The 27,848-nt window shown below is 44.5% G+C and overlaps 1 protein-coding gene and 1 long non-coding RNA gene across 4 annotated transcripts in view; both read left to right on the forward strand.

Annotated features, from left to right (window-relative positions):
• On the forward strand, positions 1-27,401 carry LOC132401668 (uncharacterized). The gene is made up of 3 exons (XR_009514654.1): positions 1-1,323; positions 2,332-2,430; positions 24,487-27,401. It is a non-coding gene; the product is annotated as an uncharacterized LOC132401668 (long non-coding RNA).
• The window catches only part of ddah1 (dimethylarginine dimethylaminohydrolase 1), a 121,580-nt gene that overhangs the window by 635 nt on the left and 93,097 nt on the right, over positions 1-27,848 (forward strand). The window lies entirely within an intron of this gene.

Here is a 27,848-nt window from a genome sequence, read left to right on the forward strand (position 1 = left end):
ACGCGCCCTCGGACCCTGTCCACGCTCCCGTTTCACTAGCGGGTCCTTCCCGTCCCTTTCCGCGCCCCGGCCATCCGTCCTGTCGTTCCCGAGGTCCTCCATTACTGCTGACCCTCCGACCACTCTCCATCCTCTCTGTCCCTCACTTCCCCTGCCGTTGGTTCCTCATCCGTCAGCTTCAACCCTCACTCCCTCTGCTCCCCTGCCCATCCGCTCCGCTCCTCACACAGCCCTCACCTGTCCCTCCACCTCACCCCTCTGCCTTCTCACTCCCTGTCCCGTCCATCCTCTCTGTCCCTATCTTCCCCTGCCTCCAGCCTCCTCTGCTCCCCTGCCCATCCGCTCCGCTCCTCACACAGCCCTCACCTGTCCCTCCACCTCACCTCTCTGCCTTCTCACTCCCTGTCCCGTCCATCCTCTCTGTCCCTATCTTCCCCTCCCTCCAGCCTCCTCTGCTTCCCTGCCCATCCGCTCCGTCTCTCCTCCTCCTGCCTCCTCTCCACTCTGCCCCATCCACACTCCCCTCAGTTCCCCTAATAGCGCCTTACACTCCCCTCCGCAGCCCGGCACCCTGCCCTCCATCCGCCTCTGCTCCATCGCCATATCCTATCCCCCTTTCTCTATTATCTCCGTCGCTTTCTCTGTTCCAGTCTCCTGAGCGAGCCCTCGTCACCACATGTGATGTTGTTTGCGAATATTTTCTCACAAGATCTTCGAGAACATTTCCAATTTCCCTTTCCATTACCCTATTCCTGCTGGTAAATTTACCCCTCTGTCTCTCTCTATGTCAAACACAGTGAGTACGTGAAGGATTGAGGCTCCTTCAAGCAGAAGTTTGTTAAGATTACACTCGTGTTTTGCAGTATTTCTGCCATTTGGATGTGATATTTACATCTTTGTCCTGATAGGGTGACTTTGGTTAATAATTTCCTTTGTAATCGGTGACTTTAGCGATTAACGCGGAGTTTCTGATCCCTGTTCCAACCGACGTGATTGAATCCGAATCGGGTTTATTTTCACTGATTTGTGTATTATCACCTGAAATGTGTTTTGTGGCAGCAGTACAGTGCGATACGTTTTAAAAAGACAAAGTTGTCCGTTGTGTCCGACGATGACAGGAGACCTGTGCAGGAGTTTTTTAAATGGAAAAGCCTGACGCTGGGGCAGTTCAAGCGTCACAACTGAGGTCTTTCTTGTTTGCAGTGGATGTCGGTGACTTACTGTGCTCCCCACCCAGTGTTGTAGAACTGCCTTCCTGGTCTTTGGGTCTCACCTGCCTGTCTGCTGGAGCCGACTTTGCATGCTAGGGCCCACCTGGACTAGGTATGAAGCCTGCCTGTTGCCCTCACCTGGTTTAGCACTCCTGTCAAAGTGGTACAGCACATTGTGGCCACTGTCGCATGCAAGCAGCTACTTGGAGCCACAGATGTGTCCAGTGAGTGAGCTGTCCCAGAATGGACACAACATGCCCCTTCACTAGTGGTGTTACCCCTCCCTGGGCACTCCATGCACTCCACTCTTCTGTTCGTTGTGTGCTGTGTCATATCAGGAGGGTGATCATAGTCTTTCCAGGACTCTGATTGTTCTTGGCAAACTTTTCTACAGAAGTGGTTTGCCATTGCTTTCTTCTGGGCGGTGACTTTACAAGATGGGTGACCCCAGCCAACATCAATTCTGTTCAGAGATTGTCTGCCTGGTGTCAGTGGTTGCATAACCAGGACCAGCTGCTCAGATGCTCATCCACCACTGGCCCCCATGGTTTCACGTGACCCTGATCAGGGGGCTGAACAGATGCTACACCTTGCCCAAGGGTGACCTGTAGGCTAACAGAGGGGAGGAGTGCCTTACACCTCCTTTGGTAGAGATGTCTCTCCACCCTGTCACCCAACTAAGCTACTTAGAATATGATTCAAAATGTGAAGTGTGAATCAACTGTTCAATTTACACCTCTTATTTCAGACTTTGCAGGGTAACTTTGCAATGGGGAATTATGTGAGGAAAATGTAATTTCAGTAAGAAAGTGATAGTGCTAAGTTTCAAGCCTTGTGTCTTTTCTTGCTAAACTGTTTGAATCCATCTCCATTCACTTCTGTTGATGATATCAAGACTTTAGTTCTAGTTCGAATGCCCATTCTCATGTTTTGAATTAGGTTTAGTATCACTGGCATATTTTGTGAAACTTGTTGTTTTGTGGCAGCAATACTTTGCAATACATTAATAAAAATATAAATTATAATAAATACATATAAAAAAGAAATTTAAATATTTTTAGCAGTACAGAAAGAGAGGGAACGTAGTGAGGTAGTGTACATGGGTTCATTTTGCTTTCAGATATCTGAGGGGAAGAAACGATTCCTAAAGTCGTGAATGTGTGTCTTCAGGCTCCTTCTCCTCGATGTAGATGTGATCTGCCCAGTCCATCAGTGAAAAGTAGGTCATGTCCTGGGGGGGTGGGGGGTGGCACTTTTTAATGGTGGATGCTGCCTTTTTGAGGCATTGTATTTTGAGAATTCAAAGTATATTTATTATCAAAGTACCATGCAGTATACAGCCCTGAGATTCGTCTTCCCACCAACTGCCACAAAAGAAAGAAACTGAAACCCATTTGAAGAAAACATGTAACACCCACCGTGCAAACAAATCATACAGTCAAAAAGTGTTTGAAAGACCATAAAACAATTACAGCACAGAAACAGGCCATCTCGGTCCTTCTAGTCCGTGCAGAACGCTTACTCTCACCTAGTCCCACTGACCTGCACTCAGCCCATAACCCTCCATTCTTTCCTGTCCATATACCTATCCAATTTTACTTTAAATGACAATATCGAACCTGCCTCTACCACTTCTACTGGAAGCTCATTCCACACAGCTACCACTCTCTGAGTAAAGAAATTCCCCCTGGTGTTACCTCTAAACTTTTGCCCCCTAACTCTGAAATCATGTCCTCTTGTTTGAATCTCCCCTACTCTCAATGGAAAAAGCCTATCCATGTCAACTCGATCTATCCCCCTCATTATTTTAAATACCTCTATCAAGTCCCCCCCCCTCAACCTTCTACACTCCAAAGAATAAAAACCTAACTTGTTCAGCCTTTCCCTTTAACTTAGGTGCTGAAACCCAGGTAACATTCTAGTAAATCTTCTCTGTACTCTCTCTATTTTGATGACATCTTTCCTATAATTTGGTGACCAGAACTGTACACAATAAAAAATATAGACAGAATATAAAACATCAAAACACAGTTTAGGAATGTTCAATTCGGTCCACACCAATCAAAATTGCACAAAATAGCAATAAACAAAGCGTAATCAGAAACAAATCATAATATGAACTATAGAGTCCAATCTACAAACCGCATCAATTGAACTGGCCCACGATTGAGACGGTGGCAGCGTCGAGAGAGAGGGAGACCGGTCGAACGCAGGCACCTTACTCCAGCAAGAGCTGTCCAAAGGATGTTGCTTTTGGTCGATTTGTTTGCTGGCACCATCATCTTCCTCCAGAAGATGTCCTGGATGCTGGGGAAACTAATGCCCACGATGGATCTGGCTGAGCTGACAACTTCCTGCAGCTTTTCCTGATCCTGTGCAGTGGCCCCCCCTCCCCCTCCATACCAGACGGTGATGCTACCAGTTAGAGTGCTCTCCACAGTACATCTGTAGAAACTTGGTGACATACCAGATCTCCTCAAGCTCCTCTTTGTAATTCCATCGACATGTTGGAGCCAGGATGGATCCTCAGAGATGTTGACATCCAGGAACAGGAGTCCTGAAATAGAAACATAGAAAATAGGTGCAGGAGTAGGCCATTCGGCCCTTCGAGCCTGCACCACCATTCAGTATGATCATGGCTGATCATCCAACTCAGAACCCTGTACCTGCTTTCTCTCCACACCCCCTGATCCCTTTAGCCACAAGGGCCATATCTAATTTCCTCTTAAATGTAGCCAATGAATCGGCCTCAACTGGCAGAGAATTCCACATATTCACCATTCTCTGTATGAAGAAGTTTTTTCTCATCTCGGTCCTAAAAGGCTTCCCCTTTATCCTTAAACTGTGATCCCTCATTCTGGAATTCCCTAACATCAGAAACAATCTTCCTGTATCTAGCTTGTCCAATCCCTTTAGAATTTTATATGCTTCAATAAGATACCCCCTCAATCTTCCAAATTCCAGTGAGTATAAACCCAGTCGATCCATTGTGTTGGGACAGCAATGCAGTATGATACATTTAGAAAAACAAAGTTATTTAAAATATGAAATATGGTCAGCCTTTCAATTTACACCTTGTATTTCAGGTTTAACAGGGTAAATTTAGATTTTAAAATTGTGTGAGGAAGATGTAATTTCAGTAGGAAAGTGCAAAGTTTCAAGCCTTGTCTTTTGTTGCAAAACTGCTCAAATTTGGGTCCGTACAGTTCTCAGTTCATGTCGTCAAGTATTTAGTCCAACCTTCTGGTTTGTGTGCCCACCCTCATATTCCGTGTTCCAGTGTACAGGACGGTGTATTGATCAACAGTTTTTGCAGAAACACATATGTAAACACTTTTTCAACTTTCAAACTTTTCCTCTGCCCAGTGTTCAAATGCTTCCAACTGAATCAGCCCAAACAATATCTCAATTTCAAGCTTAATTGTTATTTAACCTTGTACATGAATATAGCTGAATGAATCAGTGGTCCTCCAAGGCAGGTTCCCTATCTTTGTTATGCCACAGATCCCGACTATTAACTGATGGCAAAAGAAGTACCAACAACACACAGTGTATATCATAATGATAGCAGAATAACAGTAAATAACATGACCCAATCACAAACAAAAGAAAATCTACAGATGCTCAAAATCTGAGCAACACACACAAAATGCTGGAGGAACCCAGCAGGCCAGGCAGCATCTAGGAAAAGAGTACAGTCGACATTTTGGACCAAAACCTTTCGGCGGGATTCAGCCTGAAATATCAACTGTACTTTTCTCCTCGATACTGCCTGGCCTGCTGAGTTCCTCCAACATTTTGTGTGTGTTGCAATAATATAACCCAAGCTCCTGGGTTTCATGGACTGTAGGTTGATGGCGCACCACGTTTCTGCAAGAAAAAGCACATAGCTGTTCCTCTTTTAGAATGGAGATGAGGAATTTCTTCAGCCAGAGAGAGGTGAATTTCTGGAATTCATTGCCACAGGCAGCTGTGGAGGGCAGGTCATTGGGTGCATTTAAGGCAGAGCTTGATAGATTTTTCATTGTTCAGGGCAGAAAGATATATGGGGGGAGGCAGGAGATTGGGGCAGAGGAAAAATTGGATCAGCTAAGATGAAATGGCAGAACAGTCTCAATGGGCCAAATGGCCTAATTCTGCTCCTGTAGCCTATGGTGTTACAGGCAGCAATGGCATTTTGAGCCCAAGCTTACAGCTGGTGCTGTGAAGTGCTACACTTTTGTGCTGCTCATAAGTCACCAGGCCCACTGATATTAAACCTTAAACCATCTTCACAGCAATGTCATACAAACCATTGTTCATGAGAAACACTTGGTGAAGCCTCCTTTGGTCAAGGTCATGGATGTTGCAGAGCAAGCTGTTGTCCATATAGCAGGCTCCCCTTCTCCATGCAGCTGATGAATGGCAGAGACTGATACAGTTCGGCACCAGTGGCATTGCAGGAGGTGCCAGTCAGCACTGTACTAACGTACGACTGCCTTAGGGACTCCAGCTCCAGATTTTATTTCAGGGTTTACCCCCGAAGCCTTCCCCATGAGTGGGTATGGCCGCAAGGCAGCGGAGGTTTGAGATCAGAGTTTTCCTTCTTCTGGATGAGCTGCCAACCACGGCTGATGAGTCCCATCCACGTGGGGCGATTGGTTTTATGGCACCAGTAACCCGCGCACTAACCCTTCTCCTGTCAGTAGAAATGGTTCTGCTGGGCTTAGTAACTAAGCCACACGTGAAGGCCGGGAGCTGGAGTTGGCTGCCAGAGGCTATTTGAGATTTGTGCCACTGGGAGCATTTAATAGATAGTGGGAGTGTATCCCTGCTACCCTCCTCCCCCCGCCCCCCCCCCCAGCTGTGACAATCTCAAGGAACCCTCTAAATTTCATGTGTATCAATATTCATTAGTTAGCACAGGCGCTGTGTGTTTAGCTCCCTGCTCTACTCGCTTTACACTTACGACTTATTTTTCTCTTAGTTTCTCTTTTGTGTTTGCACATTTTGTCATCTTTTGTAGGGTGGTTGTCTGCCCGTCCTACTGGGTGTGACCTTCCATTAATTCTATTGTGTTCCTTGTATTTTCTGTGAATGTCGACAAGAAAATGAATCTCAGGGTGATATCGCGGGACCATGTACTTGGATCAATAATTTGAACTTTGAATACTAAAGCAACACACACAACATGCTGGAGGGACTCAGCAGCCAGCAGCATCTGTGGAGAGGAATAGAGTAGATGTTTTGGGCGGAGTCCCTTCATCAGGACTGGAAAGAAAAAGGATAAGAGTGAATACTAAGTAGATTTCAGTAAATGCTGAATAATGTTCCTTTTGGATTTGTAGAATTCAGTGTGTTGATTCAATCCCTTTGCAGTTTCATGATTCCAATTTGAGGTTGAACAAGCTCTTCAACACTTTTGGCAGTGTTAGATTAGGTGTTGTGTATCACACACAGCCCATTGTTTAATGATTATAGGTTTACAGCAGTGGGTGTGCTTCATGTCTTGTGGTTTTATTTCATAGAACAAGATGCCTTTTTGGCAAAATGACAAAAAGATTGTAACATTTGGTTCTGGATGTGATTTGCTTTTACCTACTCTCTAAGGAAAAATCCCAAAGAAAATCTGGAGCTAGAGTCCTTAAGGCTGAGCTATGTTGAGTTCACTGCAGACAGGCTGGAGGCATAGTGGCATCAGCACTGGACTTGAGTTCGAATCCAGCCAGTCTCAATCTGGGCAGCAGAAGTATCTGTGGCCTGGAAATCTAGCCCTGTATCTTAACACGAAAACCCTGTGGACAACTACCCTACCCATAGGGTCACCATGTGTCGATGACACTCAACAACAACATGACCCCAGCGCAGTAGTGAAGGCGATGCACTATTTCATTAGTGTGAAAGAAAAGATCCATTTATCAGAGACACTGAAAATAGAATTAAGCTCCACGGCTGGCTTTAGGCATCATGGTGGGGTTGAACTGCCAAGGCATGATGGAATGAAAACATCCTTTAACTCAAACATGACTGGTCTCAGATATTTTATATAGCTGGGGAAATTGTTTTAATGTCATGAAATTAAAGATTCTCAAGAATATTAATCAGTCAGATTGATTACCAGACTTATGGTGTGAAATTTGTTTTGTGGCCAAAAATCCAAATTAGATTTATCTTCACTGATATATGTCATGAAAATTGTTTAGTGGCAGCAGTACAATGCAATACACAAAATAAACTATACAATAAGAAATATATATGTAGTGCAGAAGCAGTGTGCTAGTGTTCATGGGATCTTTGTCTGTGAAGGGGAAGATGATGTCCTAAAACATCAAGTACCACCACCTTGAAGGTAGCAATGAGAAGAGGGCATGACCTGAGCATTTGGGGTCTGTCATGGTGGAGATTGCCCTTTTTTATTTGAGGCTTTGCCTAATGAAGGTGTCCTTGATGGTGGGTAGGCTAGTGCCCATGAGAGTTTACAACTCTCTGCAGCTTTTGCCGATCCTGTGCAATCGCTCGTCCATACCAGACGGTGATGCGGCCAGTTAGAATCCTCTTCACAGTCCATCTGTAGAAATTTGTGAGCCTTTGTCGACATACCAAGTCTCCTCATGGTATATAGCCGCTTCCTGCCTTCTTTCTAATTGCATTAATATATTGGGCCCAGGATAGATATTTGGAGATGTTGACACCCAGGAACTTGGACCTTGAATAATAAGAACTACTGAATTGGTAAATCAGGCTCTTCCTCTGGGGCAATGCTACATTTCATCACAGTGAATGTTGCAACAAGAAGTTAATGGCTTTGAGAGGCAATAGTGATAGAAGCTGCTTTGTTACTTAGAAAGTTGAAGAAATGATTGAGGAAAAGGAGGTAAGCTGTAAAAATTAAATTGTGAAATCAATAGCTAATCTTAAAATCTTTTGTTTTGCAAGATAGGGCTGTGGCTGTAGATGAACACAGGTGTCCCAATCTCAAGACAAAGAGAGAGTGTTTGGAGTGGTGACCTAACACTGCCTCTGACTTGGAAAGGTTTTGCAAGGTTTACTTAATACATCTCGGGATGTTATGAAAGTTAGAGTCATCATTAAGTTTCAAGTTCAAATTTGATTGTCATTCAACCATGAGTGAATACAGTCAAACGACAGTGTTTCTCTGGGGTCAAGGTGCAAAACACAGTACCAGCAGTCACACACAGCACAAGCATGTATAATTTATCACTAAAATGCAGTCACAAGAAAGTCACCAAGTCCCTGCAGCAGTCTGCAGTTGAATGTCTTCTGCTGAGTGAATATTGAATATTGAATATTCCAGTTTGGACAGCGTGTCACAACCCTCTGGAACACCGGAGTGCATGACTCTGCCCCTCTCCCGGGCAGCTGTACACAGGCAATACTGTGGCTTCAGGCCTTGTCCTTGCTACAGATGTCATGCAGCTTCCTATTGTCTGCCTCTGGCATCCATCAATAAATCAGTGACTCGGTCTTGCAGTGTTCCACATTAACAATATCCGTCAGGGCCTTGAGATCACAGGGAAAGTGACTAAGATGAGTACTCGCTGTTAGACTGCCCGCTGTCTTCAACGTACCAACTCCTCTGACACGTCCCTAACGCAGGCAGCAGCATGATCCACAGCAAGTCCAGCTCCTTCAGCTTCTCTGCCAACGAAGAACATGCTGATGGAGCAGAGCTGTAGCTCTTAATGTCCAGCAGGATCTTGTGATCGTAAAAAGAAAATATGTTTGCAAAAACCAATAACACCTTTGGTTTGCCCTGTAGAAGTTGCTGCGTTTGAGCGCGCCACCATCTTACCGGAAGTCAAAGTTAAGTTTATTATTAATGAACAACCTACTTGAGGCAGCATCACAAGCACAGAGGATCAGGTAAGCAGAGGCTGCATAAACTTGGGTGGTTGAGGGGAGATCTGCTGGAGGTTTACAATCTGCCTCTCATCAGCGATAGTGGACAGAGAGTATCTGTTTCCCAGAGTTGCGGTGTCTAATACCAGAGGGCATGAATTGAAGGTGAAATGGGGGATGTGAGGGGTATGTTTTTTTACTCAAAGTGGTGGGTGCCTGGAATGCACTGGCTGGTATGGTAGGGGCAAATAGATTAGAGGCTTTTAAGTGATGTTTGGATAGGCGCATGGATGTGAGGAAGATGGAGAGATATGGATGTTGTGTAGGTAGGAGGGATTCATATTTATATGTTTTAGATTTGGCACAGGATTGTGTGTCAAGGGCTTGCTCCTGAACTGTACGGCTCTATATTCTTAAACGTTAATTATATACGTTTCACAACTAGAACAAAATAGACAATGTCCATTTTAGTACAAGTTGATCGGAGTGGTTGCAGTGATTAGGCTGGTGGCTGTTACATCAGGATCAAAAGCGGGGTTATTGTCACCGGCATGTGTTGTGAAATTTAACTTGGCAGCAGCGGTTCAATGCAATAAATACTATAGAAGAAAAAAATACATAAATAAATTAGGAAATCAATTACAGTATATGCAAACTGAATAGATTAAAAATCGTGCAGAAACAGAAATATATTTAAAAAATGAGCTAGTGTTCAGGGGTTCGATGTCCATTTAGGAATGGGGTGGCAGAGGGGAAGAAGCTGTTCCTGAATCACTGAGTGTGTGCCTTCAGGCTTCTGTATCTCCTCCCTGATGGTAACAAGTGAGAAAAGGACATGCCCAGGGTGCTGGAGGTCCTTAATAATGGACACTGCCTTTCTGAAACACTGCTCCCTGAAGATGTCCTGGGTATTTTGTAGGCTGGTGCCCAAGATGGAGCCAACTAAATTTATGACCCTCTGCAGCTTCTTTCGGTCCTGTGCAGTAGCACCCCACCCCCCATACCAGACAGTGATGCAGCCTGTCAGAATGTTGTAACACTCTTTTAATCTACTCCTAGATCAATCTGACCCTTTCCTCCTACATAGCTTTCCATTTTTCTACCATCATATGCCTGTCTAAGGTGTCCCTAATGTACTGTATCTGCCCCTACCACCGAAGTGTGAATTTGACCTTCCAAGTTCCACACTTTTTTACAAGCTGAACTCCATCTGCCATTTCACACCCCAGCTCTGCATCCTCACTATGTAGCCTAAATTATCCATAGCTCCACCAATCTTCGTATCATCTGCAAACTTACTAACCCACCTTTCCAATTCCTCATCCAAGTCTTTTATATTAAAAAAATCACAGAGCTGGGGTCCCAGAACAGGTCCCTGGGGCAAATTTTGTTCTTTAATGCAGTGGTGTTGGACTTCAGGTTTCTGTACCTCCTGCTTGATGGTAGATGTGAAAATATGGCATGGTCAGATGGTGGGGATCTTGAGGTCATATAGCACTGAAGTGGACCCTTCCCATTTGCCCTCATTAGGACCACTTTTTCTATGTATTGCCAATTTAATGCCTCTTTAATTTAATTGTGCCTGCTTTCATCACCTATGGTAGCACATTCCAAAAACAGTTCAAAACTTCAAAGCTAGTTTATTATCAAAGTACGTGTACCAAATCCAACTTTGAGATTCAGCTTCTTGCAGTCAATCACAAAGAAAGAAACACCATAGATTCACTTAAAAAAACCACATACCATAAAGAGCGGCAAATCTACTGTGAGAGGGGAGAAAAGAACAAATTATGCAAACGATATAAAAAATTAAATAAATAACACACAGAACGTGAACAGTAGAGTCCCCGAAGGAGAGTTCAGAGCAACAAAGCCATTTCAGTGCTGAGGCGAGAGAAGCCAGCACACTGCCAGGTTGAAGGACAGGGATCTGTTCCGGGACCCTCCTCTTTGTGATTTTTTTTAAATATAAAGGATTTGAATGAGTTAGTTCAATGCTGAGGTGAGGGCTATGTAGGAAGGAAAGATTAGATTGGTTTTGGAACAGTTTAAAAGATTCTGGAGATTTTATCCCTGTGTCTTTTTTGCTCATTTGCAAAATGTGCTTCAATTTGAGAAAAAGTACATTTTTTCTCTCTTTCTGAGGGACATTGTAATGTGCCAGGTAAAAGGGTTTCATTGTCTCTTAACTACTTGTGTGTGGGAGGAGAGTTCTGTAGAGAATGCAAAGATGGGAGAAAAATATACTACCCCTAAAAAAAAAACACACACACCTGCGAATTTAACTCGTTCAATCATGCTGTTCAATTGGTGAAAGATTTTGCCACTATGGAGTTGAGGAGGAAAAGGCCCAGTGTCATAGAATGCTACAGCACAGAAACAGACTGTTCAGCCCATCTAATCATGCTGAAATATTACTTAGCTGGTCCCATTGACCTCACTCAGACCATAGCCCTCCATACCCGTCCCATTCTTGTACCTATCCAAACTTCTTTGGAGATGTCAGGGGTAAGTTCTTTTATGCAGAGAATGGTGAGTGTGTGGAATGGGCTGCCGGCGATGGTGGTGGTGGATACAATAGGGTCTTTTAAGACTCCTGGCTAGGTACATGGAGCTTAGGAAAATAGAGGGCTACGGGTAACCCTACCTAGGCAATTTCTGAAGTAGGTACATATTCGGCACAGCATTGTGGGCCAAAGGGCCTGTATGGTGCTGTAGGTTTTCAATGATTCTGTGAACTCGTCCACATTTCCAATCACAAACAAGAGAAAATCTGCAGATGCAACACACAACAGGCTGAGCAACACGCACAAAATGCTGGAGGAACTCAGCAGGCCAGGCAGCTTCTATGGAAAAGAAAACAGTCGACGTTTCAGGCCAAAGCTCTTTGGCAGGGCCTGAGTTCCTCCAGCATCCTGTGTGTGTTGTGCACGTTTCCACTGGCAGTTCATTGCACACTCGCTCCACACTCTGAATGAGGACATTCCCTCCCCGCCCCATGTTCCCTTTAAATATTTCACCATGACAAAATTTCCAGAATGATAAGATATTGATAGTGCTAAAAGACTTTTAAAGAAAATGTTAGCTTTATTAGTCAAATGTACATTGAAACATTGGAACATAGAATGAAATTATTCGTTTGCATTAACGTTCAACACAGTCCGAAAGTGGGCTGGGGGTAGTCCACAGGTATCACTGTGCTTCCAGTTCCAACCTACTAAACCCAAGCTTTGCATCCTTGGTGATAGATTCGGAGATCTAGCACGGTACAGGCCCTTTCAGCCCATGTGACCAATTCACCTAGCAACCAGTACATCTTTGGGATGTGAGAGGAAATCAGAGCAGTCTCAGGGAGAGCGTACAAACTCCTTACGGACAGTAGTGAGAATTGAACCCCAATAACTGGCACTGCAAATCGTTATGCAAACCACTATTCTACCTAGTTTACCATAACTAGGTAAATCGTTAAGTTGGGGGAACAAGTCAGACTAACACAGCACAGAAAACAGGTCTTTCGGTTGTGGTGTGCACCCCGAGCCTGTGTTTGGATCATAACCTTCTAAACCTTTCTTGCCGTGTAGCTATCCATATTCCTTTTTAATGATCTGCTCTCAGGGTTGTTCAAAGCCACATTTAGTATCTGTGTGTGTGTGTGTGTGTATATATATCATACAACCGGAAATTCATCCTCTTCAGATTGTTTAAGGTCATTTCCAGTCTGCAGGTGTAAAGGTTGAAGTAATTGTTACTCCAGACTGATACAGTACTGAAACCTCAATAAGGATGACAATAATTTTTAAAAAACACAAATCAGTATAAACAAATAAGGTAGCTTATATGCATTAATTGTATAAGGAGACACTGGACATAAGGTGACTGACAGGAAATGATAATGTAGTGGGGTGGTTGGGGTGTGGAGGGGTGGGTTAACAAGTGAAGGTGTTAATCAGCCTTTACTACTTGGGGAAAGTAACTGTTATTGAATTTGGTGGTCCTGATGTGGGTGCTACGGAGCCTCCTCCCTGATGGGAGTGGGACGAACAGCCCATGAGCAGGGTGGGTTGGATCCTTCATGATGTTACTGGCCCTTTTCTGGTACCTTTCTGTATAGACTGTATGTCCCTGATGCTGGGTGGGCTGGTGCCAGTGATGTGTTAGGCAGATTTGACTACCCACTGTGGAGTCTTCCTCTCCATCTCTGTGAAGATTCTGTACAATGCAGTGTACCTGGCTCGATTATTTTCTCTGTTACGTGTACCCACCTCCCTCTGTGTAAAATTCTCTCTCAGTTCACTTCTAAATCTCTCCCCCTCTCACCATAAACCCATGTCTTGTAGTTCTTCCTTCCCCAACTACAGCAAAGGAGGCTAACTCGTTTGGAGACTCCAATGCACAGGATTACTAGAGGCTGCAGAGGGTTGTAGACTCTGCCAGTTTCATCATGGGCACAGCCCTGCCCACCATTAAGGGCATCTTATACACCTCAGTCGTCACCTCTCAACCTCCTTCGCTCCACAGAGAAATGGTAAATCTCTTCCACATCCTTCCTGGCAGGCGATGTGAAGAGGGAGGGTCTGAGGAGGAAAAGTCCAGGCAGAATGGGATGGTTATTGCATTACATTGAGTGGATTTTAAGATGTGACTCAACAGAAATATTGAAGAGTTACTCAAGAAGAGGAAATAACTGATGTGAAAAAAAAAGTCCATTGTGAAATCCAAAGAATCAGCTTATGTTCTAGTAAAAGAGGTTGCGTCAATGACTGCCATTGTGCAGATTCCCAGTATAGGACTGGGAAGGAAGTAGAGAGTTGCCTTATGTCTGACTCAGAAAGGTGGAAGTTTAACATTGTTACACATTACAAAATTGAAAACAGGAACCTCAGCCTATTTTGTCCATGCTGAACAATTAACCTGCTAAATCCCATCGACCTGCACCCGACATAACCCTCCATACCCTTTCCCTCCATGTACCATCCAAACTTCTCTGAAACATTGAAAGCAATCTCGCATGAACCACTTGTGCTGACAGCTTGTTCCACACTCTCTCAGTCCTGTAAGTGAAGAAATTTACCCTCATGTTCCTCTAAACTTTTCACCTTTCACCCTTAACCCATGACCTCTGGTTCTAGTCTCACCGGACCTCACTGGTAAAAGCCTGCTTGCTTTTACCCTGTTTATACCACTCTTAATTTTGATTACCACTATCAGTCTCCTCTCATTCTCCTGAACTCCAGGGAATGAAGTCCTGACCTGTTCAACCTTTCCCTATAACTCAGATCCTCAAATCCTGACAACATCCTTGTAAATTTTCTGTGTACTCTGTCAATATTACTGATATATTTCCTGTAGATTGGTGAACAGATTGATCCAGCATTTGGTTTCACTGTGATGCAAACTCCCCGCATGGGGTTCTTCTGGGTACCCCAGTTTCCTCCCACATTCCAAGGATGTAAAGGTCAGGGTTAGTAAGCTGTGGGCAAGCTCTGTTGGTCCTGGAAACATGGCAGCACTTGCAGGCTATCCCAGCACAATCCTCAGGCTCTGTTGGATGTTGATGAAAATGACACATTTCGCTATATATATTGATGTACATCTGACAAACAATGCTACTCTTTAACTATCTTTAAGCAAAACTGTGCATCAAGTCAAAATTTGGGTCTCAAATTCCCCTTCTGACGTGTCAGCCCACACCCTCCTCTTGTAGCGTAATGGGGCCACTCTCAGGGTGGAGGAGTAACACATCTGGGTAGCCTGCAACCTGAGGGCATGAATATTGATTTCTTCTTCCTGTTTAAAAAATTTCCTTCTCCTCCCCTCTTCTTGTATCCCCCACTCTGGCCTCTTGCCTTTTCTCTCCTGCTTAACACTTCTCCCTGAATCCCTTCCTCTTTCTCCAATGGTGCAGTTTTCCCTCCTTTCAGATTTCTTCTTCTCCAACCCTTTACCTTTCCAACCCACCTGGTTTCACCTGTCACCTAGCTATCCTCCTTCCCCTGCCCCCACTTTTTTATTCTGGCATCTTCCCCCTTTCTTTCCAGTCCTAAAAAAATGGCTCTCTGCCCAAAATGTCAACTGTTTATATATCTCCATAGATGCTGCTTGACTTGGTGAGTTCCTCCAGAGTTTTGTGTGTGTTGATCTGGATATCCAGCATCTGCAGAATCTCTCACGTTTATCAAATTCTTCATTAACTTCTTTTCCAGCTGTTAATGTTACTAGCACAGCCCACCTACAATAAGGCATTGGTGAGACCACATCTGGAATGTTGTGAGCAGTTTTGAGCCCTATATCTAAGAAAGGGTGTGCTGGCATTGAGGAGATTCATGAGAATGATCCCGGCACTGAAAGGGTTAATGTATATGAGGAACATTTATTGAGATAAAGTGAAGAATAGGCCTTTTGAGCATACTACTCAGTAATGTCTCGATTTAACCCTAACCAAATCATGGGACAATATACAATGATCAATTAACTTACCAACCAGTATAAGACATAGGAGCAGAATTAGACCATCTGGCCCATCGAGTCTGCTCCACCATTTGATCATGGATGATCCTTTTTATCTCCTCCTCAACACCAGTATCTGATCACCTCCCTTTGATGCTATGTCCAATCAAGAACCAATCAAGGTATGTCTTTGGACTGTGGGAGAAAACTCGAGCACAGGAGGAAACCCACATGGTCTTGAGGAGACCTTACAAACTATACTGGCAGCAGTGGGGATCGAAACCATGCCTGTACTGAGAGGTGTTGTGCTAACCATTACACTACCATTTCATTACACTACCATTTCTTGATGGCTCTGGGATGCACTCACTGCAGTTCAGAAGAATGAGGGAATTTTATTGAAACCTGTTTGAATGTCCTAGGTAAAGTGGATGTGGAGAGAATGTTTCCTATAGTAGGGAAGTCTAGGACCAGAGGGCACAGCTTCCAAATACAAGAACTACCCTTTAGAACAAAATGGGAGATTGTTTTCAGCCAGTGGAGGAATCTGTGGAGGCCATGTTATTGGGTGTATTTAATGCAGAGGTTGATATGATTAGACAGGGCATTACGGGGAGAGGGCAGGAGAATGGGGTTGAAAGGGATAATAAAATTGCAATGATGGAATGGCAGAACAGACTCAATGGGCTGAATGTCCAAATTTTGCTCCTGTGTCTTTTGGTTTTATAATGATTTGATCTGTATGAACATTATGCAAGTCAGACTTTTTACTGTATCTTGGTAGATGTGATGACTATTGACTCCATCACACCTGAGCAAATTCTGACTTGGTATCCCGAGCCCCACTTCTGGAGTGCATTCGGATCAATTAATTACAAGAACTAGTAGCTGGGGTTGGTGGTGGGCATTGCCAAGGTGAGCTGAAGAGCTTGCAACTGTGCACTCTGACACTTTATGACAAAAAAAAGCTGGAAAGACGTGGCAGGTCAGGCAGCATCTATGTAGGGAATTAAGTTATGTTTGTTCAAACACGACATGGGTTTACATCAGAACTTTTTATTAATTAAACTGCTGTTCAACAATATGCATGTGCAACTGCCAGTCACCATTGTAGTTTCCAATTCCAGGTGAACCCCTCATATTGACCACTCGCAACTGAAGCTCTATGCACACAGAGTAACACATCTTCCCCATTGAAAGAAAAATAAAGACAACACTATGTCCACATAAACCTGTAAGTGACAGCAATCCTGTCCAACAAAGATAGTTGTGTTCCATAGCCATTCTCTCCTTTTTAAAAAAAATTTTCAACTGTTCAAATTTCCTCTTCAATTATAATGAGTAACTGCATTCTCTTATCCAATCGATATCTTTCAATCAGTCTCTGAGGTGGTTTAATGGTCAAGATTCAAGATTGTTTTATGTCATTTCCGGTACACAAGTGTAAAGGAGAAAGAAGGAATTGTAACCCTAGATCTGATGCAGCACAAAAGCACAACAAGATATAATAATAATAAAAAGCACAATAAATATTAACATATAAGGTAGCTTATATGCGTTGATTGTCTGGCCATAAAGTGATGCTAGACACAGGATTCTCAGGAGACTGACAGGAAATGATGTAGTAGTGGTGGTCGGAGGTGTGAAGGGGTGGGTTAATGGCTGGAAGTGTTGATCGGCCTTGCTGCTTGGGGGCAAGTAACTGTTTTTGAGTCTGGTGATCCAGGTATGGAAGCTATGTAGCCTCCTCCCTGTTAGGAGTGGGGCAAACAGCCCATGAGCAGGGTGGGTGGGATCGTTCTTCATGTTACTGGGCCTTTACCAATACCGTTCTGTATATATGTCCTTAATGGCGGGTGGGCCGGTGATGCATTGGACAGTTTTAACTACCCACTGTGGAGCCTTCCTGCCACAGTGCAGTTTCTGCACCAAACAGGGATACAGCTTGTTACGTTAGTATACAGCTGGCAAGTAAAGGAGGGCTTTCTCTCCGGTGCGTGGCAGGACACGGAATGCTTTCAGAGGCCGTTGAGGTCATTTTAGAGAGAATGCAAGGAGCATTGAGTAAAAGAAACAAAATAAAGCACCATTGTAAAACAGCACGTCTTTGATTTCACACAAGAATTTATCCATGTTGGGTAAATGAGGTTGTGTCAATAACTATAATTATTAAATCAACTTCCAGGTATATCTTGGACCGAAGGTGAAGCTATTGGCAAAGCTCTGACTGGAGGCTTCATTGCCCCATACCAGAAGGGTTTAATGAAATCAAATATCATTCTCTGTTGGATTTCACAACCATTTTATGAGAAACTGTTTCAGATCTCTTTCCTTTTGGCTTATGTTCTCGGTCGTGTGGAATTCCCAATAAGTTACTTTCTGACACTGTGTTCCAGCAGAGAGGGCAGCTAGTACATTGAGCAAGACCAGCAGTCGGAGAGAAATGACACAGCCTTAACTTTTTCAAAGTAGCTTGAGCAAATCTTGCTTCTCCCCTCCATGTGTGATAAAACCAAGGACATATCAAACTCTTGAGGCACTGCTGCTAATTTTAATCTGTTGCACTGCATCAGAATACTGATTTTCCTTCACCATAATGTGGTGTCTTTTGAGTTCCTGAAAGGGAGGATTTGATGGCGTCACGTAGCCCAATGGATAATGCAAAGCTTTTACAACCCAGGTGCCCCGGAGTTCGGGGTTCAATTCCAGTGCTGACTGTAAGGAATTTGTGTGTTCTTCCCGTTCATCATATGGATTTCCTCCGGGCGCTCCAGTTTCCTCTCTCAGTACAAAGACGCGTGGGCTAGTAGAATGAAATTGCCCATTGATTAGGCTAGGGTTAAGTTGTCAGGTTAAGTAGACGCCCCACTTATACATTCCTCTCTCCTCAAGTAAAACCGGTCTTTAAACACGGGGAGCTTCCCACCAGCTGATGAATGTGTGGAATTCTTCACCTCGGGGTGTGAAGATTGAATCGATTAAAAGTGCAGGGAGAGAATACCCTAGCTGAATGTCCTGCTGCCCCTCTTCCACTCCCCGACTCGCAGACACTCTCATCCTGCACTGGGCACTCTTCACCTTTTAGACAATAGACAATAGGTGCAGAAGTAGACCATTCGGCCCCTCGAGTCTGCACCGCCATTCTGAGATCATGGCTGATCATTCACTATCAATACCCAGTCCCTGCCTTGTCCCCATATCCCTTGATTCCCCTATCCATCAGATATCTATCTAGCTCCTTCTTGAAAGCATCCAGAGAATTGGCCTCCACCGTCTTCCGAGGTAGTACATTCCACACCTGCACAACTCTCTGGGAGAAGAAGCTCTTCTTCAACTCTGTTTTAAATAACTGACCTCTTATTCTCAATCCATGCCCTCTGGTACTGGACTCTCCCAACATCTGGAACATATTTCCTGCCTCAATCCTATCAAATCCTTTAATTATCTTAAACGTTTCAATCAGATCCCCTCTCAATCTCCTCAATTCCAGTGTGTACAAGCCCAATCTCTCCAATCTCTCTGCGTAAGACAGCCCTGCCATCCCAGGAATCAACCTAGTGAATCTACGCTGCACTTCCTCAACTGCCAGAATGTCCTTCCTTAAACCTGGAGACCAAAACTGTACACAATATTCCAGGTGTGGTCTCACCAGGGCTCTGTACAAATGCAAAAGTGCATCCTTGCTCTTGTATTCAATTCCCCTTGTAACAAAGGCCAACATTCCATTTGCCCTCTTCACTGCCTGTTGCACTTGCTCATTCACCTTCATTGACTGGTGAACTAGGACTCCTAGGTCTCTTTGCATTTCTCCGTTACCTAACTCTACACCGTTCAGACAATACTCTGCCCTCTTGTTCCTGCTTCCAAAGTGGATAACTTCACATTTATTCACATTGAATGACATCTGCCAAGTATCTGCCCACTCACCCAGCCTATCCAAGTCTCCCTGTATTCTCCTAACGTCCTCTTCGCATGTCACACTGCCACCCAGTTTAGTATCGTCAGCAAACTTGCTGATATAGTTTTCAATGCCCTCATCTAAATCATTGACATAAATCGTAAAGAGCTGTGGTCCCAATACAGAGCCCTGTGGTACCCCACTAGTCACCTCCAGCCAGTCCGAGAAACACCCATTCACTGCTACCCTTTGCTTTCTATCTGCCAACCAGTTTTCTATCTATGTTGAAACCCTGCCCCCAATGCCATGAGCTCTGATTTTACTCACCAATCTCCTATGTGGCACCTTATCGAATGCCTTCTGAAAATCTAGGTATACAACATCCACTGGCTTACCCTCGTCTAACATCCTTGTTACACCCTCAAAAAACTCCAACAGATTAGTCAAGCATGATTTGCCCTTGGTAAATCCATGCTGGCTCGGCCTAATCCTATTTCTGCCATCTGGATGAGCCACTATTTCGTCCTTAATAATGGACTCAAGCATCTTCCCCACGACTGACGTTAGGCTAACAGGGCGATAGTTCTCCGTTTTCTCCTTCCCTCCCTTCTTGAAAAGTGGGATAACATTAGCCACTCTCCAACCTTCAGGAACTGATCCTGAATCTAAGGAACATTGGAAAATGATTACCAATGCATCCGCAATTTCCTGAGCCACCTCTTTTAGAACCCTCGGATGCAGACCATCTGGACCCGGGGATTTATTAGCCTTCAGTCCAACCAGTCTACTCATCACAGTTTCTTTCCTAATGTCAATCTGTCTCAATTCCTCTGATATCTTATGACCCTGGCCCATCCATACATCTGGGAGATTGCTTGTGTCCTCCCTGGTGAAGACAGATCTAAAGTACGCATTAAATTCTGTTGCCATTTCCCTGTTTCCCATAACAATTTCTCCCAATTCATTCTTCAAGGGGCCAACATTGTTCTTAACTATCTTCTTTCTCTTCACATAGCTAAAAAACCAGTCAGCGTTGAACTCAACATCGGACTGCCTTACGGACTCCAGCTCCGGATTTTTCTGCAGGTTTACCCCCGAAGCCATTCCCCATGATTGGGTAAAGCCACAAGGCAGTGGAGCTTTTATTGCTGCTGTTTGATATATTTATTGGAGACCTCCATTGGTCTGTGTTGACTATGGTTGTTGCGTTCCAGCTGTCTAGATATGTAAGCCAGGGCAGGATGATAGGGAGAGCAAGCCCACACACATGCAGCAAACTCTCTCTCTCCACGTATCTACTGAGCCCAAAGGAACAGCAGAGACCGATACAGTTTGGCACCAGCAGCATCACCGGAGTTGCCAGCCAGCGTTGAACTCAACGTAGGACTGCCTTACGGACTCCAGCTCCAGAATTTTCTGCAGGTTTACCCCCGAAGCCATTCCCCATGATTGGGTAAAGCCACAAGGCAGTGGAGGTTTAAGATCAGAGTTTTTCCTCTCCTAGATGAGCTGTCAATCACAGCTGATGAGGCTCGTCTTCTCGAAGGGACTGGTTTTAAGTGATAGTCTCCCGCTTCTGCTACTTCTGTCAGTAGAAACGGTTTCACCGGGCTTGGTAGCTAAGTCAGACCTGAAGGCCAGGAACTAGACTTTGTTGCCAGAGACGCAAACCATAGGGAGTGGGAGTTTATCCCCTATCCCACCCCTCGTCTATGACAACCTTAAGGAAACATTTATATGACTTTGTCTTATTATAATAATGTCAGTGACATTATAATGTCTTACATAAAATACATCTTGCATTTTACGTCAATCCATCAATCTTCACTCAGGGATGTGCTAATGTTATTTTGTGACTGTGTGGGATCATAGCTATATGTTGTACATGTGACTCTATGTATGGTATTTTCCATCTTGGCCCCGGAGAAACAATGTTTGTTTGGCTGTATACGTGAGTGTGGTTAACTTGAGCTTGAACTTGCAATGCTTGACAGATCAGGGGGCTGAAAGCGATTGCGAACTGGAACAGAAAGGGAGACGAGGCCTGTGGCAAATCAGCCATGGTCACATAGGATGGTGGGCTGAATGGCCCCACTTCATATGCAGGAGTGTTAGTGGCAGAGAGTTCTAGTGAGCATAATTGGTGGGGGTGGGGGGTACAGTAGCACTGTAGCGCCAGTGACTTGGGTTCAATTCCCTCCAGTGTCTGTAAAGAGTTTGTATATTCTCCCCGTGACCACGTGACTTTTTGCCCACAGCCTTGAGGCATACTGCTTAGTAGCTAATTTGTCATTTTAAATAGTCTACACTTAGGGGTAAGTAGGTGGGTTGCTGGGGAGTGCAGCTTGTTGGACCAGAAGGGACCCTTTCAAGCTGTATCTCTAAATAAATAAAATCTCTAAATAAAATAATCATTGCCTTTTCCTGAAAGCACTGCAGTGAAAAGACATTAGCTGATTGATGCTGGATCCTTCAGTTCAGATTTATGATTATTTAAAAGCTCAGCCAATTTATCTGAAGCCTTGGCATGGTCTGAAACTGCCAAAGACCTTGAATGGAAAAGCCTGCAGGAAGTGGATACAGTCCAGTCCGTGCAGGGAAGCCCTCCCACTGCTGAGCACGTTTAGAGGGGTGCTGTCTTGGGAAAGCAGCACCCACCAGCCAGGACACGCTCTCTTCTCGCTGCTGCCTTCAGGAAGGAGGTACGGCAGCCTTTGAACTCTCAGCTCTGGGTTCAGACACAGTTATTACCCCTCAACCAGCAGACCCTTGAACTAAAGGGGATAACTTTACTCAACTTCACACAGCCCATGGACTCGCTTTCAAGGACCCTCTGTCTCATATTTTGATATTTATTGTTTATTTATTTATTATTATTATTTTCTTTTTTTGTGTTTGCACAGCTTGTTATCTTTTGCATCTTGATTGCCTGTCTTGTTTGGTGTGGTCTTTTGTTAATTCTATTGTGTTTCTTTGTATTTACAGTGAATGCCCGTGTAAAAATGAATCTCGCAGTTTAATATGGTGACATACATGTACTTTGATATTAAATTTACTTTGAACCTTGAACTTCGTAGGGAATAAATCAAATGATCTGGTCTCCGTTACCCAAGAATTTCAGAGATTCACCTCCATCTGGGGGAGGCAATTCCCAAGTGCCTTGCATTAGGTGTCTAGCCCCTTATTTTATAACCTTGGAGGTCAGAGGTGAAGGGTGAAAAGTGAAATGTATGAGGGAAACTTCTTCACTCATAGGGTGATGAGAGTGTGTAACGAGCTGCCAGCTCGAGTGGTGAATGTGGGTTCAATTTCAACACTTCAGAGAAGTTTGGATGGGAGGGGGTGAGGGCTTTAACCCAGATTTGGGTTGATGGGACAGGTTAGGATAATAGTCAGGAATCGATTAGATGTCACTGTGTCCACACCGCCACCCCCCCCCCCCCCCCAAACTCTCCGCTTTCTGTTGGGATTGCTCTCTCCGTGATTCCCTTCTCCATTGAGAGGCTGCCCGTTGTAAATCGGGAGACCGATTGTCAAAGCACCTTTGCTTCTTCTGCAAAGGGCAAAATTTCCCGGTGGGCAACCATTTAAATTCCCATTCTCTTCACTCTTGGGTTGAAGGAACAACATGTTATATTCTATTTGGGTGCCCTCCATCCTGATAAAAATCTGACCATCGCTCCGGCAAGCTACTAACCACCAGCCCATAACTTGTGCAACACGTAGAATGCTGGAGGAACTCAGCAGGTCAGGCAGCCTCTGTGGAAGAGAGTAAACTGTTCATGTTTCAGGCCAAGACCCTTCTTCAGGACTGGAAAGGAGGAGGGAAGATGCCAGAATAAAAAGGTGGGAGGAGGGGAATCGGCCAGCTTGAAGGTGATAGGTTAAGCCAGGTGGGTGGGACATGTCAAAGGCTGGAGAAGAAAGAATGTGATGGGAGAGGAGAGTGGACCATAGAAGATAGGGAAGGAGGAGGGGACCCAGGGTAAGTAATAGGTGGGTGCCCAGTTCATGCAGGTCACAAGCACAGATCACTGTCTGGTATGTGCTAAAGAACTTGATAATGTTTTTGAATGATGTTAAGTGTAATGCTGGCTTTGTTTCAAGCTTTCCAATCTATTAGAGCCATTGTTTCCTTGACAATAAAGCTGTGTAATATATCCAGGTTATACTTGTGCAACAGTTGCAAAATAATACTACATGTCTTGCTGTACTCTGTAAATTTTATTTTACAGTATCAGGTTTAATATCACTGGTATATGTCGTGAAATGAGTTGTTTTGTGACAGCAGTAATTACAATACACAAAAAGCTATAAATTACAAGTAATATGTATAAAAATGAAAAATGAGAGCAAAGAAAAAAATAGTTGTGTGGTGTACATGGGTACACTGTCCACTCAGAAATTTGATGGCAATGGGGAAGAAGCTATCTCTGAAGTGTTGAGTGTGTGTCTTCAGGCTCCTGTACCACCTCCTTGAGAGAAGGGCATGTCCTGGGCGATTTGGATTTTTATAATGACGGATGCTGCCTTTACGAGGCATCACCTATTGAAGCTGTATTTGACGCTGGGGAGACTGGCTGAGTTTACAACATTCTTATGCTTTTCCCGATCCTGGTCAGTGTCCCTCCGTACCAGACGGTGATGTACCCAGTCAGAATGCTCTCCACGGTACATCTGTAGAAATTTGCGAGAGACTTTCCTTTTCAAAGTTCATAGCAAATGTATTATCCAAATACAATTATATCAAAATATACTATCCTCAGATTCATTTTCTTGCAGGCATTCACAGTAGAACACCAAAATACACAACAGCTGACAAGCAATCGATGTGCAAAAAAAGACAAACTGTGCAAATACAAAAAAACTAAATAATTAATACTGAAAACATAAGGCATAGGGGCAGGATTGTGCCACTGGGCCCATCAAGTTTGCTCCACCATTCCATCATAACCATTTATTATCCCTCTCAACTCCGTTCTCCTGTCTTCTCCCCATAACCTTTGACATCCTGACTAATTAATAAACTGTCAACCTTTGCTTTAAGTATGACTTGGCCTCCACAACCACCTGTGTTAATGAATTCCACAGATTTACTAAAATCCCTCCACAGCTCTGTTCTTGAAAGTGAGTCCAGAAGTTGTGTTGAGTGATCGGGTCAGTGTCGAGGTGAGTGAAGTTCTCCATGTAACCCTGAAATGATGGTGGAACACAACCTGTGTTCAGCTCAGCGAAGCAAAGAATGGTAAGTTTCAGCTGTTTGTTCACCACCACTTGATCTATTAGCTGATTTTATTGAACCACTACCAACTAGCATGCTGTAATCATTATTCTGACTTTCAGTGAAACTCACTTCTCTCAAAAACCTCCTCACCCACTCTGCACAGGAACCCTGGAATCAGTCTATTACAGTAAAAAAAAATGCTTAAAGTAAAGCTCATGGTTTGATTAAATAATTATGGGTTGGATTTATGAGGGATATTATGCAATCTTGCGATGTCAAATCCTTTCAAAGCACTTTACGAGTTATCTCGAGAGGATTTGATTTTATTGGTAAATGTTGATAATTGCAGAGTTATCCTTACTCTATGAGATTAAAAAGTTATTGCCAACATTCTTCAGAATTCATTGTGCTCTTTCAGATTCAGATTTATATATCCAAAGCAATACACACAACATGCTGGAGGAACTCAGCAGATCAGGCAGCATACATGGAAATGAATAAACAGTTGATGTTTCGGGCCAAGACCCTTCTTCAGGACTGGAAAGAAAGGGGGAAGATGCCAGAGTAAAAAAATGGAAGCAGGGGGTGACAGAGTAGTTGGAAGGTGATGGGTGAAGGCAGGTGGTTGGAAAAGGTAAAGAGCTGGAGAAGAAGGAATTTGATAGGAGAGGAGAGTGGGCCAGGGGAGAAAGGGAAGGAAGAGGGACATCGGGGGCAGTGATAGGCAAGTGAGAAGAGGTAAGAGAATAGAGTGGAGTGGAGAATAGCAGAGGGGAAGAGGAAGAAAACATTTTTTTAAACCAGAAGGAGTAATCTATATTAATGCTGTCAGGTTGGAGGCTACGCAGATGGAATATAAGATGTGACCTCATCATGCAACAAGAGGAGACCATGGACTAACATGTCGGAATGGGAATGGACACTTAAAATATCGGGCCACTGGGAAATTCCTTTTTTTTTTTTGGTGGATGGAGTGGAGGTGCTCAACAAAGTGGTCCTCCAATGTATTAATCACCTGTCCATCAGAACGTAGAGTGAAATGTATCATTTGCATGAACAACCTGAGGGTGGGCTGGGGGCAGCCCGCAAGTGTTGCCGCACATCGGGATGGCTTCGTTACCGCCGCGTGTTGTGAAATCAGTTGTTTTGTGGCTGCAGTACATTGCAATACATGATAGATCTGTAATGGTGTGGGGTGGGATATAAACCATTGGGGTGGAGAATTGGCAGATGGACTGTAATCCTGGTAAGTGTGAGGTGGTGCACTTGGGTTGGTCAAATGTAAGGAGAGGGTAAACCCGTAATAACAGGAGATGTTCAGAGTGATCTTGAGAAGCAGGTTCATAGCGGCCTGAAAGTGGTTACACAGGGTGATAGGGTGGTTAAGAGGGCAGAGAGCTGAGTTCAAGAGTCAGGAAGTTATATTGCAGCTTTATAAAGCTCTAGTTAGGCCACATCTGGAGTATTGCATACAGTTTCACTTTCAAATCTCTTACTGTCTTTCCTTTTGGTTAGTCCTGATGAAGGGTCTCGGCCCGAAACGTCGACAGCGCTTCTCCCTATAGATGCTGCCTGGCCTGCTGTGTTCCACCAGCATTTTGTGTGTGTTGTTGTTTATTGCATACAGTTCTGGTCGCCCCGTTATAGCGAGGATGTCAAGATTCTGGAGGAGTTGGAAGAGGTTCACCAGGATGCTGCCTGGCTTAGAGAGTATGTCCTATAACGAGAGTTCTGACAAACTTGGGTTGTTTTCTCTGGAGTGGCAGAGGCCGAGGGGAGTTCTGATAGAGGTTTAGACTGAGAGGCATAGATGGAGTAGACAGACAGTATCATTTTGCCTGGGTTGAAGTGTCCAATACCAGAGGGTGTGTACTTTGGTTGAGTTCAGGGTGCTTGTGGAGCAAGTTTTATTGGGCAGGGTGAGGTGGATGCCTGGAGTGCTCTGCCAGGGGAGGCGGTGAGGGCAAATACAGTAGGTTGTGTGGTACAAGAAGCTGTCAGGTAGGCACATTTGGGTGATATGGACATGGCGTCAGCAGGCGATTTGCTTCATTGAGCATTTAATCACCATCTCGGCATACCATCGTGGCTGGAGGACTCGCTCCTGTGCAGCTCTGTCCTGCATTCTCAGTTATTACTTGAGGAGAGAAAGATATTCATCTTCAACCACCTTGTTTGTGCTCCTTCCCCTCCCCCCACCTTCTGAATCTGGCTTCTTCCCTCTTGCTTTCCAGTCCTGACGAAGGGTCCCGGCCCTAAACATCGACTGTTTATTCCTCTCCATAGATGCTGCCTGGCCAGCTGAGTTCCTCCAGCATTGTGCGTGTGTTGTTCTGAGCTTCCAGCATCTGCAGAATCTTTTGTGTGTAAATTAGATGTTACTGTGGCCTTTTCCTTCTGTCTTCTGTCCCAGCAGAGGATCTCAAGAAATTGGAATCAGTTTATTCTCGTCACTGAGATCCAGTGAAAAGCTTGTCTCACACACTGTTCATACAGATCAGATCATTACCCAGTGCACTGAAGTAGAACAAGGGAAAACACTAACAGTGCAGGATAAAGTGTAACGGCTACAGAGAAAGTGCAGTGCAGATAAACTTTAAAGAGCGAGATCACAACGAGGAGTATTTTGAGGTCAAGAGGACATTTTATCGTACAACAGGTCACTGTTCAAGAGTCTGATAACAGTGAGGTAGAACCTGGTGGGACATACTTTCAGGATTTTGTATCTTCTGCCTGGAGGAGGGAAAAGAGAGACTGTCCGGGGGTAGGTGGAGTCCTTGATTTTGTCAGCTGCTTCACTGATGCAGTAGGAGTGTAGACCGTTCATGGAGGGGAGGTCGAGACCGAGGCAATGGGTGTGTAGACCGTTCGTGGAGGGGAGGTCGAGACCGAGGCAATGGGAGTGGAGACCGTTCGTGGAGGGGAGGTCGAGACCGAGGCAATGGGAGTGTAGACCATTCATGGAGGGGAGATCGAGACCGAGGCAATGGGAGTGGAGACCGTTCGTGGAGGGGAGGTCGAGACCGAGGCAATGGGTGTGTAGACCATTCATGGAGGGGAGATCGAGACCGAGGCAATGGAAGTGGAGACCGTTCATGGAGGGGAGATCGAGACCGAGGCAATGGGAGTGGAGACTGTTCGTGGAGGGGAGGTCGAGTCCGAGGCAATGGGTGTGTAGACCATTCATGGAGGGGAGGTCGAGACCGAGGCAATGGGGGTGTAGACCGTT

The sequence above is a fragment of the Hypanus sabinus genome, chromosome 11 (genome assembly GCF_030144855.1).
Source record: "Hypanus sabinus isolate sHypSab1 chromosome 11, sHypSab1.hap1, whole genome shotgun sequence".
NCBI lineage: Eukaryota > Metazoa > Chordata > Chondrichthyes > Myliobatiformes > Dasyatidae > Hypanus > Hypanus sabinus.